The sequence below is a fragment of the Protopterus annectens genome, chromosome 1.part0 (assembly GCF_019279795.1).
Source record: "Protopterus annectens isolate FY-2018-M chromosome 1.part0, PAN1.0, whole genome shotgun sequence".
Lineage (NCBI taxonomy): Eukaryota > Metazoa > Chordata > Ceratodontiformes > Protopteridae > Protopterus > Protopterus annectens.
The window spans coordinates 495,328,331-495,347,974 of NC_056725.1; the positions used below are offsets into that span (position 1 = coordinate 495,328,331).

At 42.7% G+C, this 19,644-nt stretch overlaps 1 protein-coding gene across 5 annotated transcripts in view; it reads right to left on the minus strand.

Annotated features, from left to right (window-relative positions):
• Positions 1-19,644, minus strand: part of CAPN11 (calpain 11) — a 1,381,576-nt gene that overhangs the window by 112,054 nt on the left and 1,249,878 nt on the right. The window lies entirely within an intron of this gene.

A 19,644-nucleotide genomic window follows, 5' to 3' on the forward strand; every position in this document is an offset into this window, starting at 1 on the left:
ATACAACTGTCAGATGTGATTTACTTATCCTCCAAGTGTGTCTTCTCAGCTGAATGGAGACTAATTTTGCGTCAGTGCTGAGCAGTAAACTTTGGATACTTTTCCCTTTGAAATTAAAATAAGACTGAATTTCCTCTCTTAGTGATGACATTTTCCTTATGCCAGCCTCTCACTGCAATGTCTTTCAGCATCTAAATTGTCAGTATATATCTGAAATTCTTCTACCTTTTACTTCTGTCATTCATAACTGCAGAATTACCCAAAGAATGTGCAGTTCTTATGGTGAATTTTCATGCTCCTCTGGAAAATATTCTCTGTTGAACTTATCTGCTGTGCACTGTTAGATTATAAATACGAAAAGTCATGTACTCACCATAACGATATATCTGTGTTGTCTGATTCCATCCTTCCACAACATATGGGTCTCAGATCCAGCTCTGGATACTTCTAAGCACTGTATCTAGTGTTCTGGCCCCTACCCTTACCCACAATTCCCCCTGTTTAAACAGAAAGCTACCTCAGATCAAGTTTGTTTACCAATAATGCGAAATTTAAAAAATATGAAGGTGCTGGCAGCCAAAATGCTTAGTTGACTTAAACGCATTTGAAAGGAGAGAGAAAGAGAAAGTAAAGACCTTCAGGAGCCAAGGCAAGGTCATTTAGAGCCATCTCAGAAACAGAACATGAGAAAGAAAACTGTGCATACAAAAATTAAGACTGGGATGGTAACAGGGTAGCTGAGGAAGGACAGAAATAGACAACACAGATCTATCATTTGGTGAGTACATAACTTTTGTATCTGATGTTGTCTTTTGCATTCATTCCTCAATCAATGGGACAGAGGCCCTGGCTATTTTCTTACTTGGGAGGCCTCATGAAAGGATATTCCAGGGCACAGCTGAACCAAGAGAGGCTCCATATCTGGACTGCATATCCAATTTTTGTGCGAGATGAAGGTATGTACTTTGGCCCAGGCCGCTGCAGCATATATGTCATCAATTAAACAACAGATAAAAAGGCTGTAGATGAAGCCATAGATGTGATGTGGTGTCCCATAAAATGAAGCCTTTCTGTGTTGGAGGGAAGCATTCTAGCTTATCAGAGGGAGTGGTAAGCACTAGGTAGGCTATCTACCACAAGATCCAGGAACAGATTCTCAGTTTTAGCACTTGAATTTGCTTACTCGTGCTCAGAACTTGAGAACTTGTTGTTAGCATAAAATAAGCTACAGATTACTACAGCACTCAACCTTCCTCTTTACTTAGAGGAAAACAGTTTTTTGTACTTACTTTCCTCACTTGCTTAGATAAAAACAGCTATTATACTCACTTTCCTCACTTGTCTAGAGGAAAGTAGTTTTTTATTCAGGCATGTTCAAGGGTCAACTCCCAATGTGCTCTCCTGTCTATCTGATGAATCTGGGCATCTTGGGGCAATATAGCAATTGCCTCATGTACACAGACAACCGTCTCCTCCTACCACCCAACACCACAACCTGAAAGAAATGCACTTATCTAACCTAAATGGAGGTAAAGCTCTCTCCAACCAAGACTGAACTTGACAGTCAAGAGGAGAAGGTAAACACTTGCACCACACTAGTCCCACTAAATCTACACCACCAAAATCCACACACAGAAACACAAAAACATTTGCAGAGGCTCTCAATAATAATCTGCTCAAGCAACAGAGACCTCCAAAGCAAAAATGCAAGCAACCTCCACCCTCCCCCAACACAACCCAAATGACACACAGCCCGCAGACTCAGTGTGCCAATAAAACACAGCCCATAAGGCAAAACAACGTACCCAACACACTAGTCATAGGTGACTCTATAGTCAGGCACACTGATGTTCCACTCACCAGGCTAAACAAGAAGAAGGTTACTGTCAGCTGCCTGTCGGGTGCCAGGATCCGTCACATAACCCACGCACTCAGGTCACTCCACAAGTACAAATATGACTCTGTTATTGTCCATATTGGTGTGCACGACCTGAGACATACCTCTCTGGACTACATGAAGAGAGACATGCAAGAGCTCTCCGATCTTGTAGCACAGGCAGGTATGATCCTAGCCCTAAGTAGCATCCTGCCATCGCCCAGAATGATACCGCAGTACAAGGACAAAATGACTGACTTCAACAATTGGCTAAGCTTCTGGTGTCATTCTAAGGGGATCCAGTATTTGTCTGCCTGGGACGACATGGTCGACAGACCACGAGGCTTTGCCAGAGATGGCCTGCACCTGTCGCCCCTGGTATTCCGGATACTGGCTAAGAGTCTTGCCACCCCTATAGTGCCTTTTTTAGGCAAGGTTCAAATGACAAATTCACCACCATAACAGGAACAGGCAAGCAAAAACACAGAATGAAGCACTAAAGGTGGAGGCGTGTCCATATTCATTAAGGATATCCACACCTCCAGGCTAGTTGCACAGCATAATGCATCCGAGATTATCCAAGTGCAACTAACTCTGAGCAAGACCGCAATCCAAATTGTAGCTTGCTACAGACCCCCACCATGCCCCAGGATTCCCACTCCTCCTTTCTTGATACACAGGAAAAGTATTAGGGTACAACCTAACACCCTAATAATGGGCGATTTCAACTACCCCACCATTAACTGGGAAAACTATTCATGTACCAACTCTTTTGCTCAACGTTTTCTGGAATTCATAAATTCCAATGCCTTGGATCAACTTATTCACACTCCCACCAAGGGCAGCAATATCCTAGACCTGGTCATTACCAACATGGGCAACCAGTGTTCCACACCAGAGGTCAATTCCTCCTTAGTCAGATCCGACCACAAGCTAATCACCCTAGACATCCACATCCCGCCCCCACCCCCAATTAGGGAAACCACTGTAAGAAACTTCTCCAAAGCCAACTTCACACTTAAGACAGAAGTGGCAAACTTCATGACACCCAAGCAGACGGACAATAGAGGTACGACTGCTGAATCCTACACAAATGCACTTTATAAGCACTTACACGAGTGCATGGATCATGCTATCCCTAATAGAACCAAGATGCTATCCTCAAAAAAAAAAGGAAGCTAATCTGGTGATCCTCTGCCATAAACAAACTCTACAACAGAAGAAAGAAACTGTTGCAAAAAGGAGTAAAATCCCATGACTGGAGGAACTCCCTGGTCAACCTCAGTAAGAAGCTGAGATCCCTCATAAAATCCTCCAAAGCTAGTTACGAAAACAAAATTGCCACTGACTCTAAAGACAACCACAAAGCATCCTATAGCTATGTCAAGAATCTCAATGGCAACAATCAGATCTGCTCTGAGTTACAGCACAATGGCACTAAATATACAGAACCAACTGATATTGCCAACATCCTGGCAGATAGGTTCAGTGCTAACATTACCCCCCTCTCACGCCCTAGAGGGCCCATCTCTATCCCGGAAGAATGCAAAGTTCATGTAATCACAGCTGCACAGGTAAAAAAACACACTCTCCAAAGCCAAGAACACAGCATCCATGGGACCTAACAATATCCCAGGCTGCATTCTACACGAACTACAGAATGAACTGGCACCCTACCTAAGTACCATGTTCAGTCATAGCCTCACCTCAGGCTTTGTGCCCACTGAATGGCACACAGCGACGGTTATCCCACTCCACAAAGGGGGAGCCACAGTGGACCCCATGAACTACTGTACCATTAGCCTGACGAGCCTGGTCTGCAAGGCCATGGAATGTATCATGGAACTCATAAACAAAGACATTGGTAATCTCCAAACTCTGGACCTTACCCAGTTTGGATTTGTAAAAGGCAGATCATGTCTCCTAAACCTGATTGACTTCTTTGAAGCAGTCACCAAAGCCATAGATGAGGGTAAGGTAGTTCACACAGATTATCCAGATCTTGCCAACGCTTTCGACACCATCCCCCACTCTGGAATTATAGATACGCTCACTAAACTAGGTATAAATCCCTATGTCACAAGATGGGTTGCCAACTGGCTCACGGACAGAACCCACACTGTGAAAGTAGCAGACTCCAAATCCGACTTCAGACCAGTGACAAGTGGAGTACCACAGGGTTCAGTCCTGGGTCCTCTCCTGTTTGGTATCTACTTCTCTGAAGTACAGGCTAACACAGAAGGTCTTTGGCTAACAAACTTTGCAGATGACTGCAAACTAGGAGCCATAATCAAAACTCCTAACGATGTGGACATACTACAAAAGGGCCTCACTGAGACAGATGCCTGGTGTAAAAGCCATGGCCTGAAGCTCAATGTCAAAAAGTGTATTGTCATCCCCTTTGGTAAAAACTCTGTACCCATGAACTACCACATAGCTGGTAGTCTACTTAATGCCGAAAATGTGATAAGAGACCTTAGAGACACAGGTGGACAGTAGTCTCTCCTTTGATAATCATATTGCCAGAGTAGTCAGGAAATCCTTCTGCATGGCACACCTCATCACAAAAGATTTCTAATCCAGGAAAAAAGAGATTATTGTTTCCCTCTACTCGTCACTCATTAGACCCATTATATAATACAGTGCCCCTTTTTGTATGTACCTCACAAGACATCTACAACAACTGGAAAGGCCACAGAAATACCGCACAAAGAGGATTACTGGCCTCAAATAGATGCCCTACGCAGACCGTCTCAAAAAACTCCAGCTTTACTTCATCGCATATCACCTACTCAGAGGCAATCTCTGCCTAACATAAAAAGCTATTTCAAACCTAAAGCTGTTGGACATGCTCCACTTAAAGAAATCCCAATCTCTCCGAGCTACACGTTCTAGGGACCTAAACCTTGTCACCACAATAAACAGAACATGCTGGAGGAACAGATTCCTGTCCCAGAGACTTCCCATACTCTGGAACAGACTACCTATCTATATCAAAGAGAGCTCCTCATTAGCACTCTTCAAGAAAAATCTTGATGATTGGATGGGACATAGGAAATTCACCCCAGGGATCACTTCTGTGGCTCTGCTCGACAGGGGCACAGGAAAATAATTTTCTTGGGTGGTGAAAGCCAGGGTACATTTTTGGCTAGGCTTATATAGGCCCTAAGGCCAATAACCTAGTACCTACCTATGAACCTAAAAACTGAGGGTAATGCTACTCAATGCTAGAAGTCTAAATCTCAAAATGCACTCACTCGAGGCACTCCTTAAAATAGAGAACACCGATATCTGTGCAGTGACTGAGACCTGGTTCAAGGCTCTAGACAGCACCCCTGCATTACCAGGCTATAACTCATACCACACTTTTCGGCCATCTAACCTGGACCAGAACACCAAAGGCGGAGGTGTGTCCAAATTCATTAAGGATATCCACACCTCCAGGCTAGTTGCGCAGCATAATGCATCCAAGGTTATCAAAGTACAACTAACTCTGGGCAAAACTGCAATCCAAATTGTAGCTTGCTACAGATCCCCCACCATGCCCCAGGATTCCCACTCCTCTTTTCTTGATATACTGGAAAATATTAGGGTTCAACCAACCATCCTAATAATGGGCTATTTCAACTACCCCACCATTAACTGGGAAAAGTACTCGTGTACCAAATCCTTCACTCAACGCTTTCTGGAATTCATAAATTTCAATGCCCTGGATCAACTTATCCACACCCCCACCAGCGGCAACAATATCCTAGACCTAGTCATTACCAACATGAGTGACCGGTGTTCCACACCTGAAGTCAACTCCTCGTTGGTCAGATCCGACCATAAGCTAATCACCCTAGATATCCGCATCTCACCCCCACCCACCATTAAAGAACCCATGGTAAAAAATTTCTCCAAAGCCAACTTCATGCTTCTTAAGACAGAAGTGGCAAACTTCATGACACCCATGCAGATGGACAATACAGTTATGACTGCTGAATCCTACACAAATACACTCTATAAGCACTACCATGAGTGCATGGACCGTGCTATCCTATACAGAACCAACTTGCTATCCTTCACAAAAAGGAAGCCAATTTGGTGGTCCCCTGCCAAAAACAAACTCTACAACAGAAGGAAGAAACTGCTGCAAGACAGAGTAGCATCCCATGAGTGGAGGAGCTCCCTGGTCAGCCTCAGTAAGAAGCTGGGATCCTTATAAGATCCTCCAAAGCTAGCTACAAAAACAAACGCCACTGATTCTAAGGGCAACCACAAAGCATTCTATAATTATGTCAAGAAACACCCAGATCTGCTCTGAGTTACAGCACAACGGCATGAAAATTACAGAGCCAACTGATATTGCCAACATCCTGACAGATAGATTCAGTGCTAACTTTACCCCCCTCTCACCACCTAAAGGGCCCATATCTATACAAGAAGAATGCAGAGTCCCTGTAATCACATTTATGTAGGTAAAAGCTGCGCACTCTAAAACCAAAAACAGCATCCATGAGACCGGACAACATCCTAGGCTGCGTTTTACATGAACTTCAGAACAAACTGGTTCCCCATCTAAACATCATGTTCAATCATAGTCTCACGTCAGGCTTTTTGCCCACTGAATGGCACACAGCAACAGTTATCTCACCACAAAGGGGGAGCCACCACTGATTCCAGGAACTATTGCCCTATTTGCCTGACGAGCCTTGTCTGCAAGGCCATGGAACGTTTCATCATGGAACTCATAAACAAAGACATCGGTAACCTCCAAACTCTGGACCCCACCCAGTTCGGGTTTGTGAAAGGCAGATCATGCCTTCTGTGGGTTTGTGAAAGGCAGATCATGCCTTCTGAACCCAATCGACTTCTTTGAGGCAGTCACCAAAGCCGTAGACAAGGGTAAGGTGGTTCACACAGCCTATCTTGACCTTGCCAAGGCTTTCAACACCATTCCCCATTCTGGAATTATAGCTAAACTCACTAAACTAGGTATAAATCCCTACGTCACAAGATGGGTTGCCAATTGGCTCACTGACAGAACCCACACTGTAAAAGTTGCAGACTCCAAATCTGACTTCAAACCAGTGACAATAGTAGTACCACAGGGCTCAGTCCTGGGACCTCTCCTATTTGGTATCTACTTCTCTTAAGTACAGGCTAACACAGAGGGCCTCTAGCTAGCGAAGTTCACAGATGACTGCAAACTAGGAGCCACAGTCGAGTCCCCAAATGATGTGGACATCCTACATAAGGGCCTCACTGAGACAGATGCCTGGTGTCAGAGGCAAGGCCTCAAGCTCAATGAAAAAAGTGCATTACCATCCCCTTTGGTAAAAACTCTGTACCCATGAACTACCACATAAACGGCAGTCTACTGAACACTGAATGTATGATAAGAGACCTTGGAACCCAGGTGGACAGTAGTCTCTCCTTTGATAATCACATCACCACAGTAGTCAGGAAATCCTTCTATGTGGCAAACCTCATCACAAAAGGGTTCTCATCCAGGAAAAAAGAGGTCATTGTTCCCCTCTACTCGGCACTCATTAGACCCATTATAGAGTATAACGCCCCTTTTGGAATGTACCTCACAAGACATCTGCAGCAGCTGGAAAGGCCACAGAAGTACCTCACAAAGAGGATTACTGGCCTCAAACAGATGCCCTACACTGACCGTCTCAAAAAACTCCATCTTTACTCTGCAGCATATTGCCTACTCCGAGGAGATCTCTGCCTAGCATATAAAGCTATGTTAAACCCAGAGCTGTTGGACATGCTACACCTAAAGAAATCCCAATCCCTCTGAGCTACATGCTCTAGGGACGTAAACCTTGTCACCGCAATAAACAGGACATGCTGGAGATATAGATTCCTGTCCCAGAGACTTCCTATACTCTGGCTCAAGCTACCCATATATGTCAAGCAAAGTTCATTAGCACTCTTCAAGCAAAATCTTGATGAGTGGATTGGAAATAAGAAATACACCCCGGGGATCACTTCTGTGGCTCTGCTCGACAGGGGCACAGGAAATTAACTTTTTTGGGTGGTGTAAGCCAGGGAACCTTGTTGGCTAGGCTTACTTAGGCCCTTGGGCCGATAGCCTAGCACCTACCTAAGAGCCTTAGGAGTCGGAGGAAGTGGCAGAGTGACAGGGTGACTTTGGACACCGTTTTTCCTAATTTAGTGGCAGTGTTAGTAGCACAACAGGTAGCATACTTTCTTTTGATGTAGAAGGCTGTGGGTTGTACTCCCACACATGAAGATGGAATGCTAATAACTATATTGCACTTTAAGGGGCAGGGATGTGCTGTAGCTGTGTGTGTGTGTGTGTGTGTGTGTTATTCTTTGAATGAGATGTATGGTAACTATGAGAAGGACACAAACAACTAACTGATCACATTTCCTGAAAGGTTTTGTTGGGTTTAAAAAAAAATTTAACTGCAAAAAAACATTTAGCAAATGCAAAGTATATTCACCCCAGTTTGAAAAATTTGGGAATTTCACAAAGATTTAAGGACTGATTAATGGATGATTTAAAACCCAGCTTATGAAGAAATGAGAGGTTGGTTTTCACGGGCACACTGTCATTGTGAAAAATTAGGTAAGGAGGTTTTGAGGACAGGGATTGTAGCTCAGAAACTCTCCTGACAGAAGTGATAGCCACCAGAAATAAAGTCTCCCATGACAAGACCTTCAGATCAATCCTAGCAGTAGATTCAAATGGGGGCCCAGTCAAAGCCTGTAGCACAGTAGTAATATTCCATGGAAGGAGTGGATCTCTAAGTGGAGGATGCAGCAGAAAGGTACTTCAGACGAAAGCATCTGATTAATCAGAGATGCAATGGTATATGATTTTCACCCATATGGAAAGAGGATACTCTCAAACCGCCACTGGAATTGCACAAACCATGTGGTCAGTTTCAGGCACTGAATGCTTGGGTGAAGTGACTAACAGGTGAGATAGAAGATCTGGGTCTGAGCCCACACTAAGGGAGGGTGGACAATGTGAGGCCAGAGGAAGGGGAAATCAGACTTGTTGAGGCCAATAAGGAGCTATGAGGATGACTGCGACCTTTACTGGAGACATTTTCTATAGAACCTTTGCAATCAAGAGTGTGCAGAAAAGGTGTAAACAAGTCCTGGAGGTCAAAGGGGTATTAGCGCATCCCTAGGTGACCCCCTCGGAGAATTAGAGCAAAGAACTTGTTGGATTTGATGCTGTGGGAAGAGGTCACAACAAGGATGGTCTCAAAGGCTGAAGATCCACTCCATTACTAATGAACTGAGGGACAACTCACAAAGGAGTAGGACAGACCTGCTCAACCTGAACGCAAGGATACTGGATTTCTCAAGGATATGCACAGTTATTAGAAAGCAGCATGAAGATATTGCCCACTGCAACACTCCCATAGCCTCTTGGCACAAAGGATAAGATCTGGTTCCTCCTTGTTTGTTGATGTACCAATCAACTGTCATATGTTGTATGCCTCAATAGATATCACACCCAAAGTGAGACGGTCTTGAAAGGCCTGCAGCACTACGAGACCTGCTCTCATTTCCAATATACTGATGTGAAGACTCACCTCTGTTTGTGACCATGTGCCTTGAACGGTCTTTCTCAGATAATGCTACACCAACCCTAATTGGAAAGCATCCGTGGTCACTGTGGCTTTGGCAGATGGAAAAATGAAAGGCTGTCCCTGTAGAACATGAGAAGATTCTACCCACCACTGTATGTGAGCTCTGCAAATGAAGACATGGGTTGTTTCCTGATAGACCAATGAACCACCACAGTCCACTGAAGAACTCACACTTAGAATCTGGCTAGTGGCACTAATGTGATGGAGACTGCCATGGAGCCTAGAAGGTGAAGAACTACTCTTGCTTGTGGCTTCTAGTGAGATAAGGGATGTAATTCCTGTTTGAGGGAGCTTTGCTATCTGAAGTCTTGTCCCTAAAAATGCTACGATGAACTCTAGAGGCAGGACTGGTTGTAGCTTGGACTTTTTTAGATTCACTGTAAGCCCCAATTTTATGTACAGTTGCAACAAGGAGTTCCTGGCTTGAACAAGTTTGGAAGGGGTGGTGATGAGTCAGTTGTCCAAATACAGAAATACCCAACATCCCTGCAGTTATAGACAAGCTACTACTACTGCCATACACATGGTAAACTCCCAGGGAGCTGTAGTGAAACCAAAGGGCACAGCTGTGAACTGGAAATGATTGCCTTCCAGCCAGTGGTAGTATGCATCTTGAAGATCTATCGAGCAAATCCAGTCTTTCTTCAGTAAGGGAAGAATGGAAAGAATAGACTGAACCGTGACAATCCAGAATTTTGTTTGCTTCACAAACTTGTTCAAGCGGCTTAGGTCACCATTTTTCTATCACTAAAAAATCTTAGGTAAATTATAGATCCTCTCTGGTCTAGGGGAACCTCTTTGATGACTATTTCTTACAAGCTTCCGAATTCCGAAGCAGATTCTTCCCTTTGTAAGGGTGAAAAATCGGGACTTCTTTTCAGGCATGGAAGAAAGGTGTGGAATGGAATGATGTATCTTCTGGTCATGATCCTCTACACCCATTTGCCTTGATTGATGGACATACAAATTTCTGGATGCAGGGATAAGCGTCCCATGACTACCTCCAGAGTGTGATAATTGGGCAAACGTTCAGGAGCGCTGGAAAGGCTTCTCTGAGAAACAACTTTGAAGCCTAGATTTTGCAGAACACCTCTGCCCCTTGGGTGACATCCATTATAAAAGTTCCTCCCTTTGCCTCAGGAAACTCTTTCTCCAGAAGTATCTGATACAAAGCCCTTGGATTTATGAAACCATAAAGAAGTACATAGTGTGGGAAGAAATAGCCAGGGAATTGTTATGGCTAGGCTTGTATAGGCCCTAGGGCTGATAGCCTAGTACCAACCTATGAACTTATAACCTATGAAACCAAATTCACTTTCCTCCATTACAGGTTTCTGAAGAAGATTCCTTGTGTAGCCTAGTACCAACCTATCAACCTATAACCTATGAAACCAAATTCACTTTCCTCCCTTACAGGTTTCTGAAGAAGATTCCTTGTGGGGTAGAGAATATGATCCTTAAGGCAGAGAGAGATTTACCATCCTATTCATTTCTTGAGATCGTCTCTCTAAGCTTGGGACCAAAAAGAGTTGAGCCATCATATGAAGCACTGATAAAGGACATTTTGCAATGTTCACAAAATAGCAAAGCCTCATCCTGGCATGCCTTCTTACGAAAATGCCTGTGCTGGGTGCTCCAGATGCACCCTCTGTGTCATTACAGATAAAGCACTTAGGGGCACTGGATAATGACTGCAGGCTACCAACTGTGTATCAATGGATTTTATTTGAGACACAGGCAATGTCCGTGGGAGAGATCTGGTGATTTTCTTATCAAATTGCTCTGGAAACAAGTAAAATGAACAAAATAATTTAGCTCTCTCAATGAAAAAGTAGATAATATGTACACATACTTCCCAAATCTGTCCAATGCATGTGAATCCATATTAGGTAAATGTTCAGAGGAACTGTCTTTTTAAGTTCCTTCTATGTGGCTGCTGCCACTACCACAGAATCTACTGCAAGACACTTGCTCCAATGGGGGCAGTCTTTGAGAGCAACCAAAAACGTCTTGGGCTTTTTAAGAATAGGTTCAGCTGTGTCCAATTCCTTCCAAACCTGGGAAGAGATCAAGTGTACCATCCCATCAGCAAAAGGGGGGGGGGACTAACCAAGAAGTAGATGAGACAGAACCAAAAGCTTCAAGAAAAACTGACTTCTCAGTGAAGGCACTTGGGAGGACCATCCCCCTTTCTGTCTGAGAAGTTCAAGAATCTCTCTTGAATGAGATGTCCTCAAGGGGGGGATCTGGAAGAACCTTCAAACCCTCATCAAAATCAGCGTCAGTGGTAAGGGTTTCCTCAGGGTAATCCAGGTGTCTCTTCAAATACCTATGTTTCACATGCACCTCTTCTGTTGGTTGTTCAGGAAAGAACACAAACTGCTCCCAGAAACTGGCTGCCCAATGGGACAAAGAGAGTAGGCTGCGGACCCTGGGAAATCCTATGGGGGGAGGGCCGGATCCAAATCCAAAAGGGTAGACCTCTCTCTAGGTTGAGAGAGTGCTCTCTTAAAAGCCTCAATCTTCAGCTTAACATGAATCCAGGGTGCCAGGAGAACCCCCAATTGGATTAGGGTCTGAAGGAATCTCATCATCCTCCTGTCCACATCAACTTCAGAGAGGCTCTGAGAAGATCGAACTGACCTCACAAGAAAAGTTGAGGAAGGTTGCCTGGAGAGGTAATGGGGTCTGCCATGCAAAACTGAAGACGGAAGCATATGGGAGATAGGATTTGGTGAAAATCTGTGAGGTGTATGGAATCCAATAATTATCAGATCCAAAAAGAGGACTGGCTCCAAAGGTCTAGAAATTATAGTCACTGAGCCGATGAGGTGCCGGATCCTGAGATCTGTTTTGCTGATTTTGATCTTTTTTCTTTTTCTGACTCGCTTTGCTTCTCTTTGGGTTTATCAGACTCATTTGTTGAACAAAATGGAGAAGGGAAAGAAGCAGCAGCAAACTTTCCTGATCCGGAAGGGATTTTTTTCTCCTGTGGTTGGTTGAAGGACACCCTTTAGAATAAGCTTATTCTGTGTCTTTCCACAATTGCTCAGACAGAAGACCAAAGTCAAAAGCAATGTGCTGACTTATGTATGCATTCAAATTTGGTAGCTTATGAGAACAAGCATTTTTTGAATCCAGGGGGGTTATCTGCTGTCCTCACAGATGAGCTAGATAGATAGAAAGAGAGAGAGGTAAATGATACCAATAAAAAGAATAATCCTTGAGGAAAATAACCCCAAAATGGAAAACAAAACTATTTTTTTTTAATTAAGCTGCATTAAGGAGTGAGAACGAAGGCAGATCAAAAGGGGTAGGGAACAATCAGTGAAACGCACTATAACATAAGGGAGCATACAAAGATTAGCAGTGTTATCCCCAAAAGAAAGATGCTTATCTTTTAAATGAGATTTTTTGGCACATGTTCCTGAGCCCCAAGATCTGTCAAACACTTAATGGTGACAAATGAGATTTGGGGTAGGTTCCTCTCTGCACAGGGATTATGGGTACGGGGAGGAGCCTGAGCACCAGATCCAAAGCTTAGCAGTGGCAGAAGCCAGATCCAAGACCCATATCTTGAGGAACTGACAGAAGACAACATCAGATCTGTAGATAAGTAACATCCTCTGTAATCTCACAGATGCTTTTAAAATCATTTCTGAATATGCTTTGCAAAGGATTGTGTTCTGTTTCCATCACAACTTCTCTGTCAGACAAGCTCGCAATTTCTCATATCCACTTACTGCTATCTATTTCTCTTCTCCTGTGTATATATTGTTTACATATCTTTAAATGCCTTCAGACCCATAGCTAACTTGTCTATTCTGATGTAGAATCATAACTCACATGCCATTCCAAATGGAATTAACCAATAACACATACTGACATCATAACATTTTTAGTACTGAGAATTTATAACCTTTTTTTCTTGTTTACTGTTCCACAGGCTACATACTTTTCTAACAGCTTTCTTGACATATTTGGTACAAACTCCGCAAGGTACTGCATCATTTCAAGAATCATCCATAATATTTAATTGCCTTCTGGCTTTGGCTTTTACACAACTGATCTGATCTTATGTACTACTCTTCATTCCCTTTGATGTTATAATATGTCCCCTAGATTTCAGACTTGAAATTACATTGTCTTAATCTTTTCAACAGTTATACAAGTACCGTGCCATGTCATATTCTTATTTGTCTAACCTCACTCTAGTAGAATACATATTATTTTATAATACCTTCCAAGCTCTCACTTGACTATGTAATGGCTCTCTGGAACAAGTCTAGTCTTGATAAAATACCAAAGGGAAATTACAGAAATCAGAACCTGATAAATGATCTAAGTCTTATAAGTACATGATCGGGAACATCTGTCATCTAGCTTTAGATGCCAGAATTTTCTAGTTGCATCTAATACTGAAAATATCTTCACATCTGGCATTGTTGAGACCACCTTTTCAGATGAAGGCCATTCATCCATCCATCCATCCATCACCTTTTTCCCATTTGCATTGTCTCTCCCACCTGGACCTTGCCTGATATCTCCTCTATCAACCTCCAGTTGGACCATTTGTTATAGGCAGGATAGGATTCAGACATTCCTAAACTAGGTGAGAGACATGCAGCTCATTCAATCCCGACTGGGAATCCAAATCAACATCTGTTCCCCAGTGAGAATTGGGTAGTAGAGAGTGGGCAAGCTTGCTGCTCCTGGGGGGGCAGTCTACCTCTCGCACTGAGATAAAATTCCCTTCAGCAGTTCCTCTGAGTTCTGCCACTAATATATCTTGAAGGGAGAGTGCCTCTGCATGCCATGCCTCCCCCCTCTGACTTCCTAGAGGAAATGCACACTAACAGTGTGGGCTCAGCAGGCTCAACATCCACTAGGTGCAACACCTAGTGCCCCCACTAGATGTCACCCCTGTGGCAAGCCACAGAAGCCTTGATCCCTCCAGACAAATGGGTGAGACTGCAGTAGCCACTCATTCTCATCTTCTCCAGTCAGCTCCTACAGGTACCTGAGCCAATAATCAAAATCAGGCTGCCTGCTCTATACTCACTCACTTTACCTCTCTAGGCCTCGGAGCTGGCCACACATAATGTTTGCTTTTTAATCACTCTATTTGGATCATATGACTTAATAAAAATGTGCGTCTTGTCTTGCACTAACATCATCTGCCATAGTAGTCATCAATGCTACTGGATCAAACTGCTTCTTAATGAGAACCTAAGCTTTTCAAACACTTCAATTCTTGCTGAATTTTAATCCTGAACTACAAGCACTGTAATGTTATCACTGTCTTTTGCACAGAATCAGGATTTGCTTGTCTTGAAATTCCCCTGATAAAATACTTAAGCCTGTAAATAAATCAATGCTATGTAGTAAGACGTTTCTACAACTGTGCGATTGTTGTTGCGAACATATATTCTTTCTTTTCAGAACGTGAATTTGTCTACTTTAGCTTCTGGGGGGAAAAAAAGGTGACCCAAAACATTAAAATTTCTGAGTTTTAAGTACTAGATGTTGAAACAGGATCTTGTACAGTTTGTTTTTTTACACTCACATGCCAGTAGGTTTTGACCTAATGGCTCCCTCTGATGATTTGAATATGTAATATGTGCGTGTTTTACCCTTAGTTCTGCTATGGTTTATTTAGATAAATATTACACTTTGCACCTGAGACTTGGTTAAACTCATAATTTTGCTTATTGTTGGCATTTCTTGGAAATATTATGACTTGCATTTTTGTCTAAATGCTACTGATGCATTTCCAAACTTCCTTGTATCAAGTCATTTCATTTTAATAGTGCCTACAACCTGCAACCAACTCATGTTTCTTTTCAACATACAACTTTTGCAGAATACACTTGTTCTTTCCTTCTACTACAGAGTCTACAAAACAGATTAAAAGCACGACTGTTTCCTCTCATGCCTATAACCACATCTTGAACATAATACAAATTACAACTGCACATCATCTTCATGTCTGTCTCTCTTGCCTCACTTACTAGCATAACGCAGTCTACCATTATTTTTTGTTTCTGCTTTTTAACTTGACTTATGGTCAGGCACAAATCCATGTCCTTGGTTAACTCTTTCAATTGTGTTCTTGTATTTAAGTTACCTTACTACTCAAACTCATCAGTTTTAACTGGCCAATGATTATTTGCATAACTGTCAGTCACTGAAAATTCCAGCCAGAGCAGCTTCTACTTGCACACTAGAAGTGACATACTGCCTTTGGTGTTTTCTTTGTGGTAGTGGGGTGGGGAGGGGTCAGTATATTTAAGTAAGCGAATGTGAGAGGCTGCAAGACTGTTTGTTTCCCTGTAATTTTTTTTTGGGGGGGTGGGATGAGAGATGGGTGGGTTTGAAGCCTCAGCCAGTGGCAACTAGAAATACAGTTTCACCCATGTCTTCCCACTCATAATACATACAGCCATAGCTTTTAATAATGGCATGGCAGTTTCTCTTAAGAGTCAGACCCATTGCTTTATCCTTTCTAAAAACACAAAGTATTCTATGTCTTATTAATGAATCGTGTGACTCATCAAATTCACTGTCTTTTTAACTGACTTTCTAGCAACATTTATCTTTCTTGCATTTCAAAAGAATCAGAAGAGTTAAATGCCTTCAATGCTTCTTCCTCAGTGACAATGTAGCACACATTTCTCAGGCTTTTGGCTACTCCACTTTCAGTAGGGAATAAATCAAATTTATGGAAACAAAGGTTCCAGTTTTATGCTGCAGTAACAGTTCTTATTAACTGCTGGTGGTCCATTTTCAGATTATACTTCTGTATTTTCAAACTCAAACACATTTCTTCACTTCTGGAAATGCTTTTCCTCACTCCTGACACTATGTAATATCAAGATATTTCTCAAAATGCTCAGTATATAGTGCAGACACTGTACATGAATGTGCAAGCCTCTATATGGTATTTATGCAGACTGTGTAACACAATTTCTGAATTTCCTGAAGGCAGGCATTAATATTTAAAGCTGTACAAATGTCATAAGCTGCAAATAGCAGTAAGCAGCATATAAATCCACCTAGGGTGATCTTACCATGACGTAGGTGTGACAGTTGCCTAGTGCCCCTTCACTCTCTCCTGAAGTTTTAGCAAAGCTCTGGGATCATGAGAAGCACGTTCTTGCTACTCCATGCCCTCTCAACTTCTGTCACATTACATGAATTCTTGTTAGGCTGTACCATACCTCTCTATCCTGGGTGTTTGACAGGCAATAGAGTCCCAAGCACTTGAAAACCACTATCTCACAGCCAGAAAGTTAAGTGCCTTCTAGCTTGTATGGGTTGCCGTTGTTAATTCTTGAACACAATTTTAGACAAGCAGGCGTGGAGAGGGAGCGAGAGGGGGGGGGTTAGGTTTAGGGCAAGGGAGGTGGAGGGTTTAGGATTAGGTATCAGGAGAGGAATTTTTGGATTAGGAAATGGGAAAGGAGTTTTAGGTTTAGGGAGCTGGTTGGAAGCTTTAGGATTTGGGAGTGATCATGGAATTATGGTTTAAAAGAGGACTATATCTTTAGGGTAAGGGGCTGAGGAGTCAGGTTGGGAACAGGGTGATAACAAAACTTAAACTCTAAACCGAAAACTATGTATTTTATAGGATCAGGTGTCTTGAAGGGAAGTTCAGGCTAGTAAGGAGTTTGAGCACTTGCTTTTTGGGCAAGTAGTACATGAGCTTTTTCAGTAGACCCCTTTCTCCTCTGTCCCCAGGTGTCTGGGTTGAAATAGTGGTGCATATTCCAGTGCCAGTTTCAGATAATGTTTTCCTCACCTAGGAGAGACACAATACCACTGTGTTCTTCACACCTTGTGATCTAGTGGTCAAGGAACACCTGTAAGGCTTCTTCTTTGGTAATGAAATCTAGAACCTTTCAATGGCACATCAGAGGATACAGATACAAACTGTGTGACCAGGAAAAAAAAAGAACTTAACATCATGGTAGTCAGGTTCTCAAAAACAGTACAAAAGAAAGGAGATGTTCTCTCCTAGTCCAGTGTACTGGCAGGAAAGTGCACATGTCCCTTAGTGTGGAAATGAGAAGGAAAACAGAGGTGAGCTGAAGACAGAAAAAAAATCAGGAAATACCAAGATCTAGCCATTGCACAGAAAGTTAAATTTGGGTGATTACACGCAACAAAAGGCACATCTTTCAATCAGCAACAGGACTGCTCCCCTGGCCAATATGAATTTAATGGGGGAGTGAAAATGTATCTGACCCCAAGCAACCAGTGATCCTAAATTTGGGACCCCTCCAACATAACACAGAAGAACATAGAAGAAATGGCTACATCCTTGGTGCTGGGCAGTATATCTCTAGTTTGACAGAAGATTTCTCAGGAATGGCAAAGGGTGGAATGATGGCACACAGCCCTGTGCTGGCATCAGACAATACATCAAATTGACCACCCCTCCTCAGTATGTCATCAAACTGACTTTGCAAGTCTATTGCTGTAGGGCCAAACAAAGGACTGGCAGTCAAAGATGGCCTACAAAAATTGAACTCAGTGCTCAGTAGTAAGCCAGACTAAGCTCAGTGGGGATGAAAAAAGGAATAGATTACTTCCAGCCAAGGGTCTGCTCAGCAAGACATGATTACTAACTCTGTATGGAGGCACCTAATTCAGCATACTGCCAAAGTTGGGTGCCACAGTAGTGCCCTTCTGATCTCTCTCATGGCCACTACTGGTGGGCAGGAGCTTGACCTTGTATTACAAAAAACTGAGCATGTGAGATCTCAAAGGCTGCCACTTAAATGATAGACTTAGAAATAAATAGAAGATTTGCACTGAGCCATGGCTTCCTCCTTCCTTATGTTATGCACATAGGCGGCCTTAGGCATAGGCCAACTAGGCGGCCGCCTAGGGCACCTCTCTAGTAGAGGCACTATTCCAGTATTTATTTGGTTTAGACTGACCAGGATTGGCACACCTGGTGGTGTGGTGTGGGGCACCATGGAGCCCTTTTGCCTAGGGCACCAGCTGACCTAAGGCCGCTCCTGGTTATGCATCTCTGGCTCCTACCTGGGATCACAGGAGTGACCAACCAACCAAACCCTGCATTAGCCACCCTCTAGTACTGCCAATTTAGGAGTGTTAAAAACAAACTAGAAACATCTTCACTATACCTCCTGTAAGTGGCGAGCTGAAAAGATGACACCTTCTGCAGGCTTTGTCTTCATGCTCCCAGGTGGAGCTTGAATTGATAGCTGATAAATAAAGAAATACATAAATACATATATATTTTTTTTACTTTTTTAGGTAGCTGGAAGTGTGACCTTTCTAATGACTCACAACAACATGAAATCTGAACTGCAAGAATGGCAAAAAACTAGGAAGAATTAGACTTGTGACACCCTATTAGTAGGGACCCAAAGATGTCATGGTGTGCCAAGGTAAGGTGTGATAATTTGAAATCTAAAGAAAATATGTTATGCTGGAGTCTGCCAACAGCCTTGCCCAAAAGCTGTACTCATGCAGTAGTCCCTTCTAAGTAAGAAACGATTCACACATTCAGTCATCTACTTCAGAATGGGTTTTAGGAATGCCCATGGAACACATACTGATGGTTCTGTTTAACCAATTTCATTTACAGATCAATATATATTACTGAGAGCCCTGATATCATATTGTCAGCAAATGGCTTTTTGATGCACTTGGCCACAATGGAAGATATTGGGACATGGTCCAGGCAACAGGGTGTTAAGTTATCTAAGAGACAGAAACTATTAAGTATCTTAAGAAGGTTCATCCTGTAGAATTGTAAATACATTTTTTCTTTTAGAATTTATATTAAGTGCTCTTATTTCTCCTAGCAGCACAAAACAGTAATACAATACCACTGATGTTGTTCTTTGTGCCAATGATGTAACCATTAAGATTACATATAAAACTACAAATTAATTCTTACACAGCATAAGAACGTGACACAACCAAGTAGATTATAGCTGCTGTTAAACAGGAAGAGAAGAAAGGTTATGAGTTTCAATGATTCAATGAACACATTTTCTAAGATCCCCTGAGTCACCCCAATAAAATAATACAGCTATCTAGGGTTTGTCAGAGTCATAACACGGGTAAGTTTAAGAAGTCTTATGTAACACCGTTAGACTT